We start from the raw sequence: 23,480 nt of genomic DNA on the forward strand, positions 1-23,480 counted from the left end.
CATACTCTTTCAAATGCTAAGAGCAATTTTACTGAGGAAAGTAAAAATGTGTCTGTGGGAGTTTGGGCAGGGAAAAAGAGAGCGAGAGGTTTGAGTTAAGGTTGGAGACCTGGGAATCCCAAGCAGTGTATCCTCAAGCAGGACAAAGGTTGGGAAAATAAATAGGGAGGAAGGATTAACAACCCCAGGTAAGAGTAGAGTGAGCTAACAATGATGATAATAACTTTTTATGTAGCGTTTTAAGGTTTGCAAAGGGCCTGGCAGATGGTAGCTCATCTGGTCCTGAAAACAACTCCAAGAAGTGAGAGCTATTATTATCTTCATTTTACAGATAAGGAAAGTGAGGCTGAGAAAGGCTGTCATTTAGTCCAGGTCACACACATACCTAGTAATTAAGGAAAGATTTAAACTCAAGTCTTTCTCAATTCCAATATCTCTGTCATTGTTAAAATGATGGCCTTTTTTTTACAGCATTCTAAGATTCCTTTTTATTCTCTCCACTTCCCTGGGAGATAAATGCTAATATTATTATACCCATTTTGCAGATTAAAAAAAAACTAAAGCCAGACAGAAGTGACTTACTGTAGGATCATACAGCTCGAATCCTATTCTTCCTGACTCTATTTTGTCACTATACCACCTAACTACCCTAAACTTCAAAAGACAGTCATTAAATCTAGGGACATATCAGCAGGCAAACCTGTATATTTATAATATTTTGTACACACACACACACACACACACACACACACACACACACACACCCCATTATCTCCTTTAGCTTTCTGAAGTCTGAACTTTCTTTAACCAGAGAAGGAATAAAGCTACTTACTGACTCCATTTGGGAGAAAAGTTGTAAAACTGAACTGCTTCTGGAAGATGAATGAATGATGCTTTTAGCCCTTCAGTCAAGCAATCAGCAAGTGCTCCTCTGTTTTTTTCCTCCTCGTTTGACTTCTTGTGCATAATGGCAGTGATGATGACAATAACCCAACTATCCATATGTCAATAAAGAAGCATCCAATAAATTGCTTGGTTATGGAAACTTGTTTATTAGAAACAGAAAGCTTTGTGCTGGTAATTCACGACAAGACTATCACCAGCAGAAATTAAAGAAAGATCAACTTTAAGGAGTCCAGATTCATGGATCATTGAAAAATATGCAGAGAAGCAATAGAAGTTATATGACATATCCTATAAATTGGAAGAGGAATAAAAGAACTTTTCTTAAATTCCTACAGAGATTCAAACCAGAACTGTTTACTAAATGTAGCCGTAACAAGTATTCACCATCTCCAAGCTATTTGAAATAAAAAAGGTTTTAAAGAATAAAGAATGTGGAAATATAGGAAGAAAACAAAGTAGGTTAGGAATACAATAATTGGGACATGAGGTAGCACCATAATGGATGGAGCACTGGATCTGGAATTCAAATTCAGTCTCAGAAACTTGTTGGCTATGTGATCCCGGACAATTCACTTAGCCTCTATTTTTTTTTTTTTTTTTTTTTTTTGAGGCTGGGGTTAAGTGACTTGCCCAGGGACACACAGCTAGGAAGTGTCAAGTGTCTGAGACCAGATTTGAACTCAGGTCCTCCTGAATTCAAGGCTGGTGCTCTATCCACTGCGCCACCTAGCTGCCCCCACTTAGCCTCTATTTGTCTCAGTTTCCTCATTTGTAAAATGAGGATAATAATAGTACCTACCTCCCAGGGTTATTGTGAGGATCAAATGAAATAATAGTTGTAAAAGTACTTAACATGGTGCTTGGTACATGGTAAATATTATATAAGTATTCATTGTTGTGGTTGTTCTTCCCATAATTGTGTTTGCAACTGGAATTGTCCCAAAGATGCTTTCCGTGAACCTACAGAAGATGAGCTCACATCAGTATAATGGCAGAAGATTACAAAAAGCAGTTATTTTGTCTTCCTTCATGATCGTCTGCAAAAAAATAAATATTTTTAAAAATAGCAGAGTAGGAACTTATTCCAAGCTATTTCTATATAACCATTTCTATTCAGATGAAAAGGGAATAATTATATGGCATGTCACCATCATCATGAGTTTCATAATCATCATCAGAAGACATATTAGTAATAGATAGATACCCAGCCTTTGAGTGAGGAAGACTTGGGTTTTTGTCCTATCTGGACAAGGGCCCTAACTCTCAGTGTCTCTTTTATAAGATTATAAGGATGTCAACCCTGCATTTATAAAAAGAGTTCCTCGTATCAAACAATGAAATATTGTTGGTCTTATTATTATGCTTATCATATAACATTTTCAGTTTTTCAAAATCTTTCATCAAACTATTCTGGGTCAAAAAGACCTCAAAGCAGTCCAGTAATTCAATTTCAGGGCTAGATCACACTGAGCTTCTACGTGTGGAAGTCTGCTGTGCCTTTCTCATCTCATTAGAGAATTCATCATTGCAGTATATATCTAGAATTCTAGCTACCGCAGTCAGTGATTCTCTTGAGCTTTGGAATTCTGAAGTGCAGTGGGATATGACAATCACTTGTCTGCATAAAGGCAGACATCCATATTCTGAGCCCTTTCAGTGATCTCTGTCTTAACAGCTCAAACCCCTCCCTTCCTAAAAACCTGATTAGTCAGATAGTTCCAATTTTTAACATTTTTAGAGGCATTTACTGAAGAATCACTCCTTTCTTCTGTGGAGTTGCATGAAAACTTGTTCTCACCTTCCTCCAAGGATTTAAAGTACTAAATCACCTAAAAGATCATACTTCTTTCAGATGAATTCTTATTCACTGTAGTTCTATTTTTTATTAATGCTTTTCATTTTCAAAATATATATACGGATAATTTTTCAACATTGATCCTTCTGAAATTCACTGTAATTTTTACAAAGATGATTTCACCTTTTCTGTATCATTAAAAATCAAAGTACCTTCTAATAATCCCATCTTCCTCCTTTTAGGAATAAGGTATCTGAACAATCTCAGGAGGAAATAAATCCTACAAATTAAAGAGGCCCTGAATCATTCCCCTGGGTCATAAAGAGCCTTCTTGGGACCAGAGTTAGGTGGGAGGAAGAGGAATGGCAGAAACCTCAAGACTTGAGAAACTGCACATGGCAGATGGAATAATTAAGGGCTAAAACAGACTAACAGGGACTTTATCAAAAAGTGTCTCTTTATCAGGAAAGTCTTCCTGAAGACCAGGTCCAACACGTCATTAAGCTAAAGAGTCCTTCCTCTTCTTGGGAGAGCTCTAATTTATCAAAGGCAGCGTCTCTAAGGGGGCAATACAACCAGTCTCAAAAATCAGGATATGATGATAAAGCTGTTTTAAAAATCCGTGCCAGTTGCTTGTGAAGGATACAGAAAATAGGAAACCCAGAGAACATGATGGGAGGGGCCCAAGCTTGAATTCTTTTCTCATTAAAATGAGTACCCCAGGAGCAGAGGCAGTGGTACAGGCTTAAGAAAGAATGAGGGTACTCTGCAAGAACTTCGATGGGAGCTGCCATACTAGTGAATTCTATCCGCACTGTAATCCCACAGCTGCAAGGAGGGCAAATTAGTTGCCCTGAGATGGACAAGATGGAAGAAGTGATTCACTATAATCAACTGGGCAGAAGAAGAATGAACACCATGTAGGATCATACAATACTGATCCCTCAAAAGTGGATGCTCTGGGGCAGCTAGGTGGCGCAGTGGATAGAGCCCTATCCTTAATCAGGAAGACCAGAGTTCAAATTTGATCTCAGACACTTAACACTTTCCTGGTTGTGTGACCCTGGGCAAGTCACTTAATCCCAATTGCCTCAGCAAAAAAACAAAAACAAAAACAAAACAAAACAAAACAAAAAAAAAAAAAAACAAAAAAAAAACGTAGATGCTCTAGTCAGCATGAACAAGAATTAATTTCAACAAAAGTAATTTCATTGTCCTTAGTTAAATAAAATCATATGTACTCATTGTCATCCACGTCATAGCTTCAGACCCCAGTCTTTGCCATTTTCATGAGGTTATCAACATTATTATTCAGTTTAGCAGGAGTATATACTGCTTCTAATAGGTCCCAATTGTGCCATAGCTATATGAAGGGGAGTCATCAGCAAAATTCCTCTATTGGCCTGACTCCAAAAAAGAAAACCTTTAATTGTCCAATCCTGTTCTCCCTAGGCCCCAGACTACCCAACTAAACCCATGTCTGTATCCAGGAAACGGCATAAATAAAAATCCCATCTGTACCATCCCTCAAAATTTCCTCATATCCCAGTCATACAGGTCACTGCTTGGACTTCTGGGGAGACTTGCCATTAGGGTGTCCCCGGTTACTGGATTAATGGCCACTGAAAGACAGTTGTTATGTACAACCTTTCTCATGATGGGTGGAGCTGTCAGTAAACCAGGAAAAATTACATTCCTCAAGAGCCAAGTCTTTGCAGGCAGTGGGGCCTATCGGGCTAATGGAAAGGGCAAAACATCGGGGTGGATACTGACGGTCTGAGACTCTGGCTAAGTCAAAACCTGTTCTTAAGCATAAATAACACCAGAGGGACTTGGGCGTGTACAGTCTTGAATGTACCGTTTCCATTTAACAGTGGAAGTCTGCTGTGCCTTTCCCATCTCATTAGAGAATCCATCTTGCATCATTCAGCTCCTAATGGACAACTCTGGAGAATGGGAAAAGTTGTGACTATGTGTTTTCTGTTCAGCAATATCTAAGGTCAAATCACAAGCAAGCAATTGGTTTTCAAAAAATGGATAGGGGCAGCTAGATGTCAGCACCAGCCAGAAGTCAGGAGGACCTGAGTTCAAATCTGGTCTCAGACCTAGCTGTGTGACCCTGGGCAAGTCACTAACCCCAATTGCCTTGGAGGAATAAAAATAAAAAAAAGCATATGTATAATGATTGCTTCCAGGAGCTCACAGCCCCAGCACCCTTATTATGATCAGTCCTGCCAAATACAGGACTTAGCCTGGACATTAGGGAGAAAGAGTTCCAAAAACACAGGCCCCTCCACTACCGTAAGTACTCCAGGAAAGAGACGGCTGGTATGGGACCTACTTTGGACAGAGATGGACTTACAAATGAGATGGTAAATGGAGGCCTTCAAAATAGCCTACTAGGGAATATCAGTTCTCCAAAACCTAAAGACTCCATTGAAACGCTTATCTTGCTTTTAAGATTTGGGGAGAGACTGTCAGAAGATTATTACAGATTATTTCTATAATTATATGTATGTAGATATATAAATATAATTATATTTGAGTTATCCACTTAAGGAATACTCCCCAAAACACGACTGAGGACAAGGAACAATTGTTCAACTTACTCTGTAAGAACAATTCCTTCTAAACTCTCCATATGATACTATATGATACTATGATAATATGTCCCCAGTAGACTGTACCCTCGTTAACCCTTTATTCTAATTATTAGATTGCTGTTTAACTTTTCTTTCAATAAATTCAATTTGATAAAGATTTATTCATCACCTACTATGTGCCAGTTACTGTGCTAGGCATTGATGATACAAATTTTAAAAAGAAAGTTTCTGTCCTCAAGGAGATTACAATATAACAGAAAAGATACAAAAAGGAAGCAAGAAAGGGACAGAAAGAGGAGGACACCAAGGGATATCGTGTTCCATGGAGTCAAAACCAAGCAAAGTTACAAGGGAAAGTGGACTTGGATGGAAAAACCATATTCCAACCCCTATAAAAGAAAGCTTTGGGAGTACTCTTCAGCTACAAAGAGAAGTCTACAAAGTAGACCGAGAGAGACAAGAGGAGCTGGGTTAGCAGGATGGTGATGAGATCTGGAGTGATCAGCTCATCCGGAATGGGATATCTTTATATCCCATTAGCATTGTTCTTTTCACCTATGTTGTTTCTAAAACTACAAATAGTTTCTCCGCCTTCAAGGCTCAGTCCTCTAAAAAATGGATAGTGCATTTATTTCTGTCTCCAATTTCTGGAAACACAACTTATTTTCATTTTCCTTATGATTACATTCTAACCTTTCTAAAGCTGGAGGATACTCAGTGTCATATTTTATTCTCCATTATGCTAACCCTACAGGATCAATGGGAGCCTCTTCCTTATGTCTTTGAAAGATTCCCCACAGACACTTAAAATTATTGCAGCCACAAGATACCAATTTCCTGGTCATCCCTCACCCAAAACTCCTAGTTCCATACTACCTTCCCCCCAATTCAATGATAAAATTAGGCACAAAGTCACTGCAATCATTTACCTGGGCAAATAAGGTGAGATGTTTGGAGGGGACAATATTTAAAGGTATCAAAAATAAAGTTAGAATAAAGACTTTCTCATAGGATCATGGAATATAAGAGATGGAAACAACCTGGAAGCAAAAATAAAAAATAAAAAAATAAAAAAAGGTTGAGGTGGAAGAGATTTTAGAACATAGAATATCAAAGCAGGAAGAGATATCAGATCCCAGAACATAAAACAGAATGCTAGAGCTAGAAGGGAACTTAGGACAGAGAAAATAGAATGCCAGAGCTAGAGGGAGCTTTAGAATATTGTACATAAAATTCTGGAAATGGAAAAATCTTAGAACATAAAATGTGAGAACTGGAAGGACTATAAGGGTGGCAATATCAGGGGTGAAAGTGACTTTGGAACATAGATCATTAGGAACACAGGAACATTAGGCAAGTTTAACAGGACTTCATCTAGTTCATTATTTGACAAATGAGGGAAGAGAGTCCTAATGAAGATGTGGGCAGCTAGGTGACACTGTAGATAAAAAGGTAGGCCTGGAATCTATAAGACCCATGTTTCTGAGTTCAAATTTAGCTTCAGACTCTTTTTTTTTTTTTTTTTTTTTTAGGCTGGGGTTAAGTGACTTGCCCAGGGTCACACAGCCAGGAAGTGTTAAGTGTCTGAGACCAGATTTGAACTCCGATCCTCCTGAATTCAAGGCTGGTGCTCTATCCACTGCGCCACCTGTGCCACCTAGCTGCCCCAGCTTCAGACTCTTAATAACTGTGTGATCTTGGGCAAATCACTTAACCATGTTTACTTCAGTTTCCTCATTTTTAAAATAAGCTATAGAAGGAAATGGCAAATAATTCCAGTATTTTTGGAGAAAAAACACAAAATGATATCATTCAGTCATTACTGAAACACTAAACAATAATACAGAGAAAAGACTTTGCTGTAATTATTCAGTAAGTTAGTGAAAGAACTGGGATTAGAAGATATAAGGTGTCCTGACTCACTCTGAACTGTTCATAGCTTAGCCCAGACCTTTTTTTTTTTTTTTTTTTTTTCAAAATTCTTTTTTTTTTAATTTTTTATTTTATTTTATAATTATAACATTTTTTGACAGTACATATGCATGGGTAATTTTTTACAACATTATCCCTTGCACTTACTTCTATTCAGATTTTTTCCCTTCCTCCCCCAACTCCCTCCCCCAGATGGCAAGCAGTCTTATATATGTTAAATATATTACAGTATAATTTAGATACAATATATGTGTGTAGAACCGAATTTTTTGTTGCACAGGAAGAATTGGATTCAGAAGGTAAAAATAACAGTTTACATTCATTTCCCAGTGTTCCTTTTCTGGATGTAGCTGGTTCTGTCCATCATTAATCAATTGGAATTGGATTAGCTCTTCTCTATGTTGAAGAAATCCACTTCCATCAGCATACATCCTCGTACAGTATCATTGTTGAAGTGTATAATGATCTTCTGGTTCTGCTCGTTTCACTCAGCATCAGTTGATGTAAGTCTCTCCAAGCCTCTCTGTTTTTCTCCTGTTGGTCATTTCTTATAGAACAATAATATTCCATAACATTCATATACCATAGTTTACCCAACCATTCTCCAATTGATGGACATCCATTCATCTTCCAGCTTCTAGCCACTATGAAAAGGGCTGCCACAAACATTTTGGCACATACAGGACCCTTTCCCTTCTCTAGTAGTTCCTTGGGGTATAAGCCCAGTAGTAGTATGGCTGGGTCAAAGGGTATGCACATTTTGATAACTTTTTGGGCATAATTCCAGATTGCTCTCCAGAATGGTTGGATTCTTTCACAACTCCACCAACAATGCATCAGTGTCCCAGTTTTCCCACAGCCCCTCCAACATTCATCGTTATTTGTTCCTTTCATCTTAGCCAATCTGACAGGTGTGTAATGATACCTCAGAGTTGTCTTAATTTGCATCTCTCTGATCAATAGTGATTTGGAACACTCTTTCATATGAGTGGAAATAGTTTTAATTTCATCATCTGAAAATTGTCTTTTCATATCCTTTGACCATTTATCAATTGGAGAATGGCTTGATTTCTTATAAATTAAAGTCAATTCTCTGTATATTTTGGAGATGAGGTCTTTATCAGAACCTTTAACTGTAAAAATGTTTTCCCAATTTGTTACTTCCCTTCTAATCTTGTTTGCATTAGTTTTGTTTGTGCAGAAACTTTTTAATTTGGTGTAATCAAAATGTTCTATTTTGTGATCAATAATGGTCTCTAGTTCTCCCTTGGACACAAACTCCTTCCTCCTCCACAAGTCTGAGAGGTAAACCATCCCATGTTCCTCCAATTTATTTATGATTTCGTTCTTTATGCCTAAATCTTGGACACATTTTGATCTAATCTTAGTATGTGGTGTTAAATGTGGGTCCATGCCTAGTTTCTGCCATACTAATTTCCAGTTTTCCCAGCAGTTTTTGTCAAATAATGAATTCTTATCCCAAAATTTGGGATCTTTGGGTTTGTCAAAGATTAGATTGCTATTTTTATTCACTATCTTGCCCTGTAAACCTAACCTATGCCACTGATCAACTAGTCTATTTCTTAGCCAATACCAAATGGTTTTGGTGATTGTTGCTTTATAATATAGCTTTAAATCAGGTACACTTAGACCACCTTCCTCTGACTTTTTTTTCATTAGTTCCCTTGCAATTCTCGACCTTTTATTCTTCCATATGAATTTTGTTGTTATTTTTTCTAGGTCATTAAAATAGTTTCTTGGGAGTCTGATTGGTATAGCACTAAATAAATAGATTAGTTTGGGGAGTATTGTCATCTTTATTATATTCGCTCGGCCTATCCAAGAACACTGAATGTCTTTCCAATTATTTAAATCTGACTTTATTTTTGTGGCAAGTGTTTTGTAATTTTGCTCATATAATTCCTGACTCTCCTTTGGTAGATATATTCCCAAATATTTGATACTATCGACTGTTATTTTGAATGGAATTTCTCTTTGTATCTCTTGCTGTTGGATTGTGTTGGTAATGTATAAAAATCCTGAGGATTTATGTGGATTTATTTTGTATCCTGCGACTGTGCTAAAATTCTGAATTATTTCTAATAGCTTTTTAGCAGAGTCTTTGGGGTTCTCTAAGTATACCATCATGTCATCTGCGAAAAGTGACAATTTGATTTCTTCATTTCCTACTCTAATTCCTTGGATCTCTTTCTCGGCTCTTATTGCCAAGGCTAGAGTTTCTAGTACTATATTGAATAGTAATGGTGATAGTGGGCAACCTTGTTTCACTCCTGATCTTACAGGGAAAGGTTCTAGTTTATCACCATTACATATGATGTTTACTGAAGGTTTTAAATATATGCTCCTTATTATTTTAAGGAATAGTCCATTTATTCCTATACTCTCAAGCGTTTTTAGTAGGAATGGATGTTGAATTTTATCAAATGCCTTTTCTGCATCTATTGAGATGATCATATGGTTTTTATTAATTTGATTATTAATATGGTCAATTATACTAATAGTTTTCCTAATATTAAACCAGCCCTGCATTCCTGGTATAAATCCCACTTGGTCATAGTGTATTATCCTGGGGATGATTTTCTGAAGTCTATTTGCTAATATCTTATTTAAGATTTTAGCATCAATATTCATTAAGGAAATTGGTCTATAGTTTTCTTTCTCAGTTTTCGATCTACCTGGTTTAGGTATCAGTACCATGTCTGTGTCATAGAAGGAATTTGGTAGGACTCTTTCAATCCCTATTTTTTCAAATAGTTTACATAGCATTGGAGTTAGTTGTTCTTTAAATGTTTAGTAGAATTCACCTGTAAATCCATCTGGTCCTGGGGACTTTTTCTTAGGAAGTTGGTTAATAGCTTGGTCTATTTCTTTTTCTGAGATGGGACTATTTAGACTACTTACTTCTTCCTCTGTTAATCTGGGCAAGCTATATTTTTGAAGGTATTCTTCCATTTCATTTAAGTTATCGAATTTATCGGCATAAAGTTGAGCAAAGTAGCTCCTAAGTATTGTTCTAATTTCCTCTTCATTAGTGGTGAGTTCACCCTTTTCATTTTCAAGACTATCAATTTGCTTTTTCTCTTTCCTTTTTTTAATCAGGTTTACTAAGGGTTTGTCTATTTTGTTGGTTTTTTCATAAAACCAACTCTTAGTTTTATTAATTAATTCAATAGTTTTTTTACTTTCAATTTTATTAATCTCACCTTTTATTTTTTGAATTTCAAGTTTTGTGTTTGTCTGGGGGTTTTTAATTTGTTCCTTTTCTAGCAATTTTAGTTGTAAACCCAATTCATTGGCCCTCTCTTTCTCTATTTTATGCAAGTAGGCCTGTAGAGATATAAAACTTCCCCTAATTACTGCTTTGGCTGTATCCCACACATTTTGGTATGATGTCTCATTATTGTCATTTTCTTGGGTGAAGTTATTAATTATGTCTATGATTTGCTGTTTTACCCAATCATTCTTTAGTATAAGATTATTTAGTTTCCAATTATTTTTTGGTCTATTTTCCCCTGGCTTTTTATTAAATGTTATTTTGATTGCATTATGGTCTGAAAAGGATGCATTTACTATTTCTGCCTTACTGCAGTTGATTTTGAGGTTTTTATGCCCTAGTATATGATCAATTTTTGTATAGGTTCCATGAACTGCTGAGAAGAAAGTATATTCCTTTCTGTCTCCATTTAGCTTTCGCCAAAGATCTATCATATCAAACTTTTCTAGTATTCTATTTACCTCTTTGACTTCTTTCTTATTTATTTTGTGGTTTGATTTATCTAATTCTGATAGTGCAAGGTTGAGATCTCCCACTATTATAGTTTTGCTATCTATTTCCTCTTGCAGCTCTCTTAATTTCTCTTTTAAGAATTTAGATGCTGCACCACTTGGTGCATACATGTTTAATATTGATACTGCTTCACTATTGATGCTTCCCTTTAGCAGGATATAATGCCCTTCCTTATCTCTTTTAATTAGATCAATTTTTGTTTTTGCTTGATCTGAGATGAGGATGGCTACTCCTGCTTTTTTGGTTTTGCCTGAAGCATAATAGATTCTGCTCCACCCTTTTACTTTTAGTTTGAATGTCTCATCCTGTTTCAGGTGTGTTTCCTGTAAACAACATATAGTAGGATTCTGACTTTTAATCCAGTCTGCTAACTGCTTCCTCTTTATGAGGCAGTTTGCCCCATTCACATTTATGGTTAGAAGGACTAATTCTATATTGCTTGCCATCCTATTAACCCCTGCTTATGCTTTTCCCCTTTCCTTCCCTTTTACCCTCCTATCCAGTATTCAACTGGTAAACACCACTTGCTTTTCACAGCCCTCCCTTTTTAAGATCCCTCCCCCACCTTAAAGATCCTCCCCTCATTTTACCCCTTTTCCTCGAAATTACTGTATTCCCTTCCCCTTAGCTTACTCCTTCCCTTTCACTTTTCAATGAAGTGGAAGAAGTTTCACCATAAATCGAATATGTCTATTGATACACGCTATGTTCATCTCCCTCCTTTCTTTCTCTCAGATATAATAGGTTACCTTTGCCTCTTCATGAGATGTAGTACCACCACTTTATACTTTTTTATGATATAATCTCCTTTCCACCTCTAATTTCTAAGACAAATTGTACATATGTTCTTTACATATTTTTTTGACAGAAGTATAGTTCTCAAGATTTCTTTTTACCTTTTTTAGAAGTCTCTTGAGTTCTGTATTTGAAGATCAAACCTTTATGTAGGTCTGGTTTTTTCATCAAAAATAGATGGAATTCATTTATTTCGTTAAATGTCCATCTTCTTCCCTGGAAAACGATGCTCATTCTTGCTGGGTAAGTTATTCTTGGCTGCATACCAAGTTCCTTAGCCTTTCGGAATATCATGTTCCAGGCCCTGCGTTCTTTTAATGTGGACGCTGCTAGATCCTGTGTTATCCTTATTGTGGATCCTCTATATCTGAATTGTTTTTTTCTAGCAGCTTCCAATATCTTTTCCTTTGTCTGATGGTTCTTGAACTTGGCCACTATATTTCTTGGCGTTTTGATTTTAGGGTCCCTTTCAGTAGGTGATCGATGAATTTTTTCAATGTCTATTTTACCCTCTGTTTCCAAAACGTCTGGGCAGTTCTCTTTGATAATTTCCTCGAAAATGGTGTCCAAGCTCTTTTTTTCCTCCCATTTTTCAGGGAGTCCGATTATTCTCAAATTGTCTCTCCTGGATCTGTTTTCCAGGTCTGTTGTCTTTCTGGTAAGGTACTTGACAGTCTTTTCAATTGTTTCATTTCTCTGGTTTTGCTTGACTCCCTCTTGGTTTCTCCTTGAGTCATTCATTTCTACTTGTTCCAGTCTAATTTTCAATGATGTATTTTCTTTACTCACTTTTTTTATATCTCTTTGTAATTGTCCAATTGAGTTTTTATCTTCTATGGAATTTTTTTCCATTTTATCCATTTTATTTTTTAGAGAGCTGATTTCTTTTTCCAGCTCTCTAATCCTGTTTTCCTTGGAGTTGTTTACCTTTTCCAGCTCACTAATCCTGTTTTCCTTGGAGTTGTTTACCTTTTCCAGCTCACTAATCTTGTTTCTCAATGATTTGATTTCTATATCCACTCTGTCTTTGAATGCATGGGATGACTTCTCCAGGCTCTCTTGCCAAGCTTCCCTTTCCTTTTCCCATTTCTCTTCCAGCTCTCTTGTGAGAGCCTTTTTGATTTCCTCTATGAGGTTCTTTTGTATTGAGGAGCAGCTTATATCCCTCCCAGGGGATACATCTGGGGACATTCTGTTCCTAGTCTCCTCAGCATTTGAAGTCTGCTCCCTCTCCACACAGAAGCTGTCAATGGTTAGAGCCCTTTTGAGTTTTTTGTTCATTTTGTCAGAGTAGGAATCAAAGAAAACAAACTGACAAGAGAAACAATTGGTCTGTTTTGCGGGGGATAGGGCTGGATGGTATTAATGGGCTTCCTCTACAGACTGGGGGTAGGGCAGCAGAGAGCCACTAACAGAACAGCAATGACTGTACTGAGTCTGCGCTCTGAGGCTCTGAGAACGCACCAAGTCAGTCCAGGTGGGGGTTGGGGGTGGCTGGGCTCTGAGAGACACTGGCTTTCTGGGGTTTTAATCTTCACCTCCGGTGTTTACACCCTCTCCACCGCTCCTGGCTTGCTGACAAGACGGAGCATCCACACTGGGGCAAAAGCCCTTTCACAGAAACGGCAGAGATCACACCCCTCCCCCTCCGGTCTGAGCTGTGTGAGCTGCCTGTCTTGCTCTGGCTGCCTGCCCTCAATCTGTGCCCAGTCTGATTGACCCTCCCCCGAACAAACACAGACCTTTTCTGGCGACTTTCAAGGATGTCTTCTCTTGGTGATAATTTGTGGATTTCTTTCTGGGTCAAGCATTAAGTCAGAGGCTTGTCATGAAGTAAGTTCTGAGAGAAAACGAGGAGCTCAAGCAGCTGTCTGCCTCCACGCCGCCATCTTGGCCGGAAGTCCCCAGCCCAGACCTTTAACTTCCTCAGCACTGCCTGTACCCTGCAACTGCTCCCTTTTTCAAGTTGAAAAAGTGGAAGATGGAAGCTTCTTCCTGATCCTTCTCCTTTTAAAGATAGCCCCCAGGGAATTCTCATAATTTTCTTCCCCAATACTTTCCTAGATTTCATCTTTTTTATAAACCCATCACTCCACAAGATTAAATCAACTTGGAAACCCTCATCTTCTTGCATGCTTCCTGGAACACAGGAGCTTAATAAATGTTATTATTATTATTTTTATAACTCTGATTCTGTCCCCAAGGAAAGGAAAGTGTGGCTATTCAGAAGTATGCCCTAGATCTGAAGATTTCTACCAGTCTCCCCTCCTCTGTGGATCTATCTGTGGTGTTTCAGAAAAGTCCATGCAGCATTAATGCAAAAAAACAATCTAAGTATTTTCTGAAACTGTACCTAAGATTGTAATGTCACTTGTGACCACACGGGAGAGCATAGTTTGGTATGATTTCTAGCTTCAGTAATAATTCCCGACCATACTCAAGGCTAATTCTCTGTTCCCAAGGTCCAACCACTAATTTGTTAAGGACTTTACAAGTCAACAGGGAAGACAAAACGGATCCCAGAAGATATACAGGAAAATGGAGATCATCTGAAAGGAAGAGGGAACTTTTCCCTTAAACTTTCTCCTCTTCCTAACTTTCCCACTGCTATAGAATACACTACCTCCCTCCCCTTCACCTAGGCTTGCAATTCAGATATCATCCTTGTTTTTTCTCTTTATCTACCTCCTCCAGATCCAATCTATTGCCAAAATATATTCTACCTTCATAACTTCTCTGATATATGCTCCCTTCTTTCTTCTGACACTGTCAATGCCCTGATGCTGGCCCTCCTCACCTCATTTTTGGTCTATTATAGTAGTTCACTGCTTCATCTCCCTATTTCAAGCGCACTTCAGTCCCCTCTTATGACTCATCTGTCAAATTAATCTTCTTTAAGGGCAATCTGACCATAGCACACATTCATCCCATTAAGTACCTCCAATGGCTCCCTATTACCTTCAGGATCAAATATAAAATTCTCTGTTTGGCATTCAAAGCCCTTCATAACCTATATTCCCTCTGCCACTTTCTAATTTCATAAACCTAGTTCCTGAAGAGTATATTTAAAAGTTTGAATTCAACAATAAGTTTCTTTCAGGAGATGCTAGAAAAATGAGAGAGACACACAAAAGTAAAATAAAGACCCAAAGTAGGGTTTACTATATAAAACAATGTAATAAAGGATTTATTATATACATTATATATAAAAATTTATTATATAAAAACAGTGGTAGTAATCATGATCTCAGACAAAGTTAAAGAAAATAGATTTCATTAAAAGAGAAAAATAGGAAAATGACAGCATGTGATAGCCATATTATTCAATAGTGTTTTAGACCTTTTAAAATAATTAGATAGTATAAAATACCTGAATGTACGCATACCAAAAAAGATAGAGGAACTATATGAACATAAACTTAAAACACTTTTATATAAATAAAATCAGATCTACATAATTGAAGTAATTATTATTCATGGAAGGTAACGTTAATATAAATTTTAAATGACACTTTTACCTAATTAATTTGTTCACTGTCACCCCAATTAAATTATTAAAATATACCTTCCTGAATTAGGAAAAAAAATTAAGTTCAATTGGAAGAACAAAAGATGAGGAGCTTCAAAAAACTGGGGGCAGGGGAATAGATCTGAAGGAAGTAGATTCAGTAATGTCAGACCTTACATTATATTATAAGATGAGAGCATTGCTAAAGTGTAAAATGGATCATTTTGATTACTTTAAATTAAAATTTTTCTTGTATAAACTAAAGTTATGTAACCAAAAATAGAAGGAAAGTGGAAAACTGGGAGGAAATTTCACAATGTCTCAGATAAAATGTGATTGGGTTGGAATATTGGTATAATATAAGAAATAAGTAGCTGGTTTGAGAAAAGCATGGATTTATGAGGAAAGATAAAATCTACCTTCAGAGAGACAAATGACAAGAGGAAATAAGCACATATGTGTATGAGTGCATATGTTTCTATAAACATATATATATGTGTGTGTGTGTGTGTGTGTGTGTGTGTGTATCCACACTTAAGTATCATCTTCTTTATGGGGACAGAAAAGAAAAAATAAAGTAAAAAATGCCTGGCAGAGAGCAAAAAAAACCTAAAAGGAAGCAACAAAAAGCTGGGTAGCTTTGAAAGCAATTTATTGTATTTATTATATAGGTCTTGAAATGAAAATGTATTGTTTTATCTTAAATCCTCTCCTGTCCTGCTGGGTACATAATGATGTTTATTTTTTCTTTTCTTAGTTTGTATTTAAGTCTAAAATACATCAAAACATATACCAAAAAAACTTGTTCCTTGTCACTCTGTGGGGAGCATTCCCTCCCATAATCTGCAATCTGGTGACATTGGCTTCCATGCTGTTCCTAGAACAAGATCTTCTAACTCCTTACTGTGGGTCTGGCTATCACCCATGCCTGAAATTCTTTGTTTACCTCCTTCTTCTTTCCTTTGTCTCCATCAAATCCTAACTAAAATCCCAACTTCTAGAAGAAGAATTTTATATCCTTACCCAAAAGAACAGTACAGGAAAACTGAGAGGCATGGGCAGCTTGCACTTTTGTTCCATAAAACACTTCCCATTCTCTAGTTGCTCATGTTTACCTTCTAGAAACAAAACAGCCGCACTCTATCTCCCAAAAAACAACAACATGTATTTATTTTTGTATGTGTATGTATGGGTGTATGTACCATATATATATATATATATATATATATATATATATATATAAAATACATACATATAGTAATGTTTATTCTATTTATAAATATTCATATATGCATATGTTTATGTGTAAACACACACATATATTTTTTCTCTGATGTACATGTTTCCATAATAAAATATTAGGAATTTGGGGACTAATTTTTTCTCGTCTTCATATTCCCCATACAGAGCCTGGTATATAGTAGGTGTTTAATAAACATGGAATGAATAAACTGGGGAATCCCCAGTTCAACTGGGTCATGGAGGGTTCCAAAGACAAATGATACCTGAGCTGAGCTGATAAGCATGGGGTTAAGGTCTTATATAAACACACAGAGAAGAGCTGATGACAAGTTCAGGATCAGCTAATAACTTGATTGAGAGTTATTAAAGTACAGTGGAGAGGGCAATGGACTTAGAATCAGGAAGATTTTGGACTCCCATCCTCCTTCAGACATTAACACCAGTAAATGTCTGGTAAATGTTTTCTGTGTGACTCCAAACCAGTCCCTTAACCTCATTGGGAAACATTTTCCTTTCATCTACAATAAAGGGGTTAGTCTCAATGCCTTCTAAAATTCTTTAGGTCCGAAATCTATGATTCTATCAATATTCTGTAAATCTAGAATGTAAAATCTAAAAAAGGTAAAACTAAAAAAAATTAAGAAAAAGAAGACAAATTTTGGTGGCTCTTAAGAGGTTCTATTTTATATGGGAATATATATGGAGTGATGCAGAGTGACAAACGCAGAACCAAAATCATATAAATATAACCATGTAAATGAAAAGGGCAAATTCATGTTAAACATACAGGATGACTTCGTTACTCCCATATAAAAATTCATATGCACATTATATGGCAGGCACTGGAGATATAAAAACAAGGAAAAAGAAAGATAGTTCCTGCCCTCAAGGATCTTACTTTCTGATGAGGGAAGACAACACATACAAGGGAGATGAAATCAGTAAATAAAAGAAGAGTATATATATATATACCATCATTTGCAATCACTTTTTTATTCCATTTTATTTTATTTCTTTGTTATTGTTTATATATGTAAATATACTTGTAGATGAAAATTAAAATGTGTTAATAAAAAAAAAAAGGAGTTTCCATTTTATCCTATGTTAAGGACCATAGTGCACCATAAGGGTCAGGTCAATTCTCCACAAGCCTCCACAGCTGTGAACATCTGAAGGAGTTGCTGGGCAGCCTTTGCTGACACAGGTGTTGCTTGTGAACTGGGAAAATAAATTGGAGGCAGAAGGAAGGGGAGAGAGGTCAGACAATGCAACGGCCTCTCAGTCTCCTTGAATCACCATCATCCTCTCACAAGAAGAGAAGAAAAGGTCTACCAGAAGTAAAGCAAAATTACGCATTGTGTTCCTAACAATCCTAGAGGCAATAGTGAGCTGTTGAATGTTTTTTAACAGGGGGATGATGTGGTCAGATCTAAGCTTTTAATTTGTTTGCTGTGCAGAGATGGATTGGAGAGGGACAGAACTGGAAGCTGGAATTACAACCAGGAGACCTTCACAACAGCACAAGAGAGAGAAAGAGGTAGCAAGAGTCCTAACTAATCACCTTGGCCATGTGAAAAAAATCTTTGCCTTTGTTGTCTGTAAAGTCCTTATGTACATCAAGAAGAGTCCTCTCAATTTTTAGCTTTAGCAATATCTTCATCATGAAGAGTGGATTTGACAAGAGCATACAGGGGCTTCTGCAGCTTCGTAGAATAACAGCTTTAGAACTGAAATAGATCTCAGAAGTCATCTGAACCAACCTCATCATTTCACAGGTAAGCAAATCAAAGCCTCAAAGCCCCAAAGTCACATAGATCGGGGCAGAGATGAGATTCTAATGCTGTTCCTCTAACAGATGGGAATATGGAATTTAAAATTATCCAACCATATCTTCAACATAAAGAAGATCCAACTCACTTCCAACTGATCAATGATGGACAGAAACAACTACACCCAGAGAAGGAACACTGGGAAGTGAATGTAAACTGTTAGCACTACTGTCTATCTACCCAGGTTACTTACACCTTCGGAATCTAATTCTTAATGTGCAACAAGAAAATTGGATCTACACACATATATTGTATCTAGGTTATACTGTAACACATGTAAAATGTATGGGATTGCCTGTCATCTAAGGGAGGGAGTAGAGGGAGGGAGGGAAAAATCTGGAAAAATGAATACAAGGGATAATGTTATAAAAAAAATTACTCATGCATATATACTGTCAAAAATGTATAATTATAAAATTAATAAATAAAATAAAATAAAATAAAACTATCCAACCAAATCAGCAGCGTTAAATGAGAGAATCATTTATGGTCAGGTTTGTTTATAGTTACAGATTCCCCTGCCCTAAATGTCTTTAGAGCTTTGATAGTCCCAATGGATTTAGTCTATCCAGGTATTATTATCCACATTTATAGGTGGTAGACGTGGATCCTGGTCATAGTTCCAGGGCAGAGAAGAGTGCTCATACCACAGAGCACAGGCCAGGAGAGCAGTGACCACACCTCTCTGTGGATCATACCACCTTGGAAGAACTGAGGGCCTGCAGATAGAGACCCAGAATTAGCTCTGAAAAAAGCACCTGGCAGGAATAAAGGTCTCTCTTGGAGAAGGGTGGGGGAAATGAGGTTAGAAATGTCTCTTCTGCCTCTCTTGCAGCCACACATGTCTATAGCCCCTCACCACATCGTGACCCTTCTCCCCACTTGGGTCATCGTACTTTTACATGTGGGTGTTCTGTCTGCAGGAATATAATTTTGGGTTGTTTCCATCTTGTAGATATTTGGGACTTGGGTGGCTAGATTTTTTTCTAAGAGCTGGGACAATTGACTTTTAGTCCTTGGTAGTTTTCATTTATGATTTCTTGAAATGGAGCTCTGCAGAAGGTAACTTTTCTAGACAGGTCCAATGCGATTCAAGTGTTACTTGACTGTGCCTTTAAACCCAAGTCATTCTAACTTTCAGTAGATGGACACTGAAGTGTTCAGAGCTCATACTTCTAGTGTGAAAACTTGCCAGCCCTTTTCAAGGCCCCTCTACTATCTTTGATGTTCACCTGATTCACAAACTCTCACCTGTGGGCCCAAGAGACTGTACCATATATAGCAGCCACATCCTGATAAACCATCTTGGGCAGGCAGGCTAAACCAGGCTCAGGGGAATCAACAGGTCTCAACCCTATAGATGAATTAGAAGAAGAAGATGCCCCCATAATGCTCTTGTCTACCCCAAGCATGTAAAGCCTTCCCCTGGCCAAATGAAAAGAATGTTTCAATGTCAAGAAGTAGTTAAAACAGGGGCCATGGAGGGCTTGGCCAGACATCAAAGACACTCAGGTCAGCCACTGCACCTCTGGCCAGTCATCCTGACGTTGTTCTGCCGCTGGACTTGGATGACTCAGAAAGAGTGAGGCTGATGACTTCAACTCTGCTCGCTTAAATCCAATTCACTCACAAGCCAAGACATCACCTTCATGATATCATTGATCCTCTATGAGAATGAAGGACGAACAACAACGGCATTGTGAGAAGCACCACATGGCAACTGCAGGCTTGTCAGGGGAGGAATAGTTTGGAGGAAAAAACTTTCTAACAATAATTAGTTCTTCTGAAATAGAAGGTAATAGACTGACTTAAGCATCTTCTTGAAAAGATTCATGCTCTGCATGTATGTTGGACTAGATTTTCAACTCCTTCTGAGCCTCTGTAATCCTCCTTGAGCAAAGTATTACAGTGGCAAGTGCAGGGTATCTGGAGTCAGAGGCTGGAGGTCTGACTCCTGGCTCTGCCGCTTATTATCTGTGTGAGCTCAGGTAAATGACAGTACCTGTCCAGGGACAACTTTCCTTATCTGAAAATGAAGGGGTAGAAGCCAATGACTTCTTACATACTTTCCAACTGTAAATCTATGCTCTTTTGATCTATATTAACCAGGATGTTGCTATATCCAGGAGCATAAGTAGTTAAGCAGAGAGGATGGTCCTAGCAGGATCAAAGGTCTCTTTCCCACACTGGGACTTCTAGAACCAGGGAGAGCTCCCAGAGGTCTCTGCCCTCCCATTCCTATAGTAGCCCCTATCCTGTGACTGCACAATTGAACTAAGAGTATTGATAGAAGGGAGAGCAAGAGAGCCAGATGAGGTCTGCCAGAGGCATGTGATAGAGGTCCAGGGAGTCTGCATACTTCCATGACTTTTCCTGTATGTCTGTATTAGCCTTTCATTTTGTGTTTCCCTGATGTAAGTCTTATGAATCAAGCTCTACTTCAAGCACAGGATTAGGTAGTGATAATTAAATGTAATTTCAAGAAAGAGAAAAAGAGAGGAAGGAACAAAAGAGGGAAGGAGGAAGGAAAAAAGTGAATGAAAGAAAGAGAGAAAGAAAGAAGTAAAGGAAGGAGGGAAGGAAGGAAACCTCAAGGAAAGTAATTTTTTTAAAAGTAGGAAAAAGGGGCAGCTAGGTGACGCAGTGGACAGAGCACCAACCTTGAATTCAGGAGGACCCGAGTTCAAATCTGGTCTCAAACACTCAACACTTCCTAGCTGTGTGACCCTGGGCAAGTTACTTAACCCCAGCCTCAGAAAAATAAACAAACAAACAAACAAACAAACAAATAAAAGCAGGAAAAAAAGATTAATAGCACTTCCATATCTCAAACCATATCATAAATCAATTGTTACCAAAACTATTTGATATTAGCTTTTAAAATTTTTTTCTGTAAATCAGTTGAACAGACTAGACAAGCAAGAATCAAAAAATAATTCAACGAAGTAGTCGAATATTTAATAAACCTAAGAACACAAGCTTTATAGGTAAAGGAATCTCTAAGAAAGAAACCTAGGAAAAATTGAAAAGCAGCTTATTTTTTTTTAAATTAAGGATTAAATTAGAATCTTATACTATATACCTCTGAATTCCAGATGGTTAAGTAGCATAAATATTTAAGACAACAACTTTTTTGTAAATACAGAAAAATGAATCAAGTTCTCTTTCACAAATAGGAATGGGAAAGAGATCTTAATCAAACAGGGGATAAAAGAGACCACCAAAAATAAGAGATAAGTTCAATGAAATGAAATTGAACATTTTTGGATAAGAAGGATTGAAGGATTCTCACTTGTCAGTTATCACCTCCGCCCCATTTAACATAGTTCTACCCTTTCTTTAATTGTCCTCTTTCTCCCAATGGAGATTTTTTAAAAAGTTATTTTGGGTGGTTTTTGCCTTCCACACCAGCCTCATTTTATTTTGAGCTGAAGTCAATTTTCCAGTCTTGTATTATGCTTTTGTGTTCACCCTCTATTAGCTTCTCTTGGTTCCACTTCTGTAAATAGCCATTTTTGTCTTTGTTTTTAATCAAAGTGGCAGCATTAGGAACTATTCTGGTCATTGGCAATTACCTGCTGACCAAACTCATTGATGCAAAACCCTGAAACACATGAAGAATTGGGAAAAATGGCCCTGAGTGACCTATTCACTGAAGAACTAGCTTGCTCAGAAGAGTTGAGCTAAATAAATAAATCAGGCAGTGAATAATCTTTTATATTTTTATATTTTCTATGATTTCATGACCAGATGAACCTGAGGAGAATTTCTCAGATGGCCAGCCAAGGCATGAAGAGGAGCTTCTTATTTCTTTGAATAAAGGCCCAAAGTCACCCATGTTAAGAGTCAGAATTCTGCCCACTAACCTTTCTTCCTCCTTCACATCCTCAACTAATATTCAAAGATGCCAAAGCACAGATATGTAATCTATGGTAATAAATAATATGTTACTTGCCTACTAGCACATTCAGCATCCCCAAAGTTCCAAGGAACATTAATAAACAAGTAACAGAGTAATAATAGTTAATATTTATTAACAACATAATAACTTGATATGACACAATATAAAAAGACTATTAATATTTATATAGTGCCTACTATGTGCCAAGCACTGTGCTAAGTATTTTACAATTGTCATATCATTTTATCCTTACAATTGTGAGAAGTAGATACTATTATCACCTCCATTTTTCCCCATACAAAAGAAGGAAGTTGACAGGCTGTCCAACTGGCTCCATATCATCACTCTAATCTGAATATAGACTTGGAGGACCATAGCATCCCTCTTACCTCCAGCCTTTCCAGAGGTCACTGTTAGCTAGACAGAATAGCCATCAAGAAACATTCTTTGGCTAATTAAATCTTAGACAAGGTTTGGGTTTTTTTTTAATGCTTTTTTTCTTTCCTTAGTAAGACTTTTAATTGGTTGCATAGTCACTTGTGTACAGAGGCCCTTGCTACCAAATGTAGTAATTGAAATGGATGTGAAGAAATCAGTAAAGCCTCTTTCTTATTAAACTCCCAGAACTCAGACAAATAGCTTCCATTCAAATTGATGCAGTGAATGGTTCAACTAATTTAATTGAAGAGTTCTTTGTATGTCCACACTGGTCTTTTCAGAAAATTATTACTTCCTTTTGTGTCTTCAGTATTACATTAAGGATTTCTCATCACTTTTTGGCTGACTCATCCTGTAAAATTTTAGTCTGAAGGATTCTATTTTTCCTACCCATAAATCCTTTGAAATCTCACCTCCTCAGGTCATGTGGGTCATATGAACAATGAAATGAAGAATTGGATATTTTCTCTAATTTTCACAACTTCTGAAATCCCCCCCGAAAAAAGTTATTTGTAATAAGTAATTACAGCTTTCATCAATAGGTTAAGATCCCCAAGAACCCTAAGGATGTAACAAGTTAATGAAACAGCAGTAGAGATGGCTAACCTGTAATCCCTGTCTTAGTCACTTAGCACCTGCTTCCCACTATGAGCCACCACTCTCTGACAAGACTGCACAATACTTCTCCTGGGTTTGTTCTTAGGGATGTACTCAGCCATTTCT

The sequence above is a fragment of the Sminthopsis crassicaudata genome, chromosome 6 (genome assembly GCF_048593235.1).
Source record: "Sminthopsis crassicaudata isolate SCR6 chromosome 6, ASM4859323v1, whole genome shotgun sequence".
Classification (NCBI taxonomy): domain Eukaryota; kingdom Metazoa; phylum Chordata; class Mammalia; order Dasyuromorphia; family Dasyuridae; genus Sminthopsis; species Sminthopsis crassicaudata.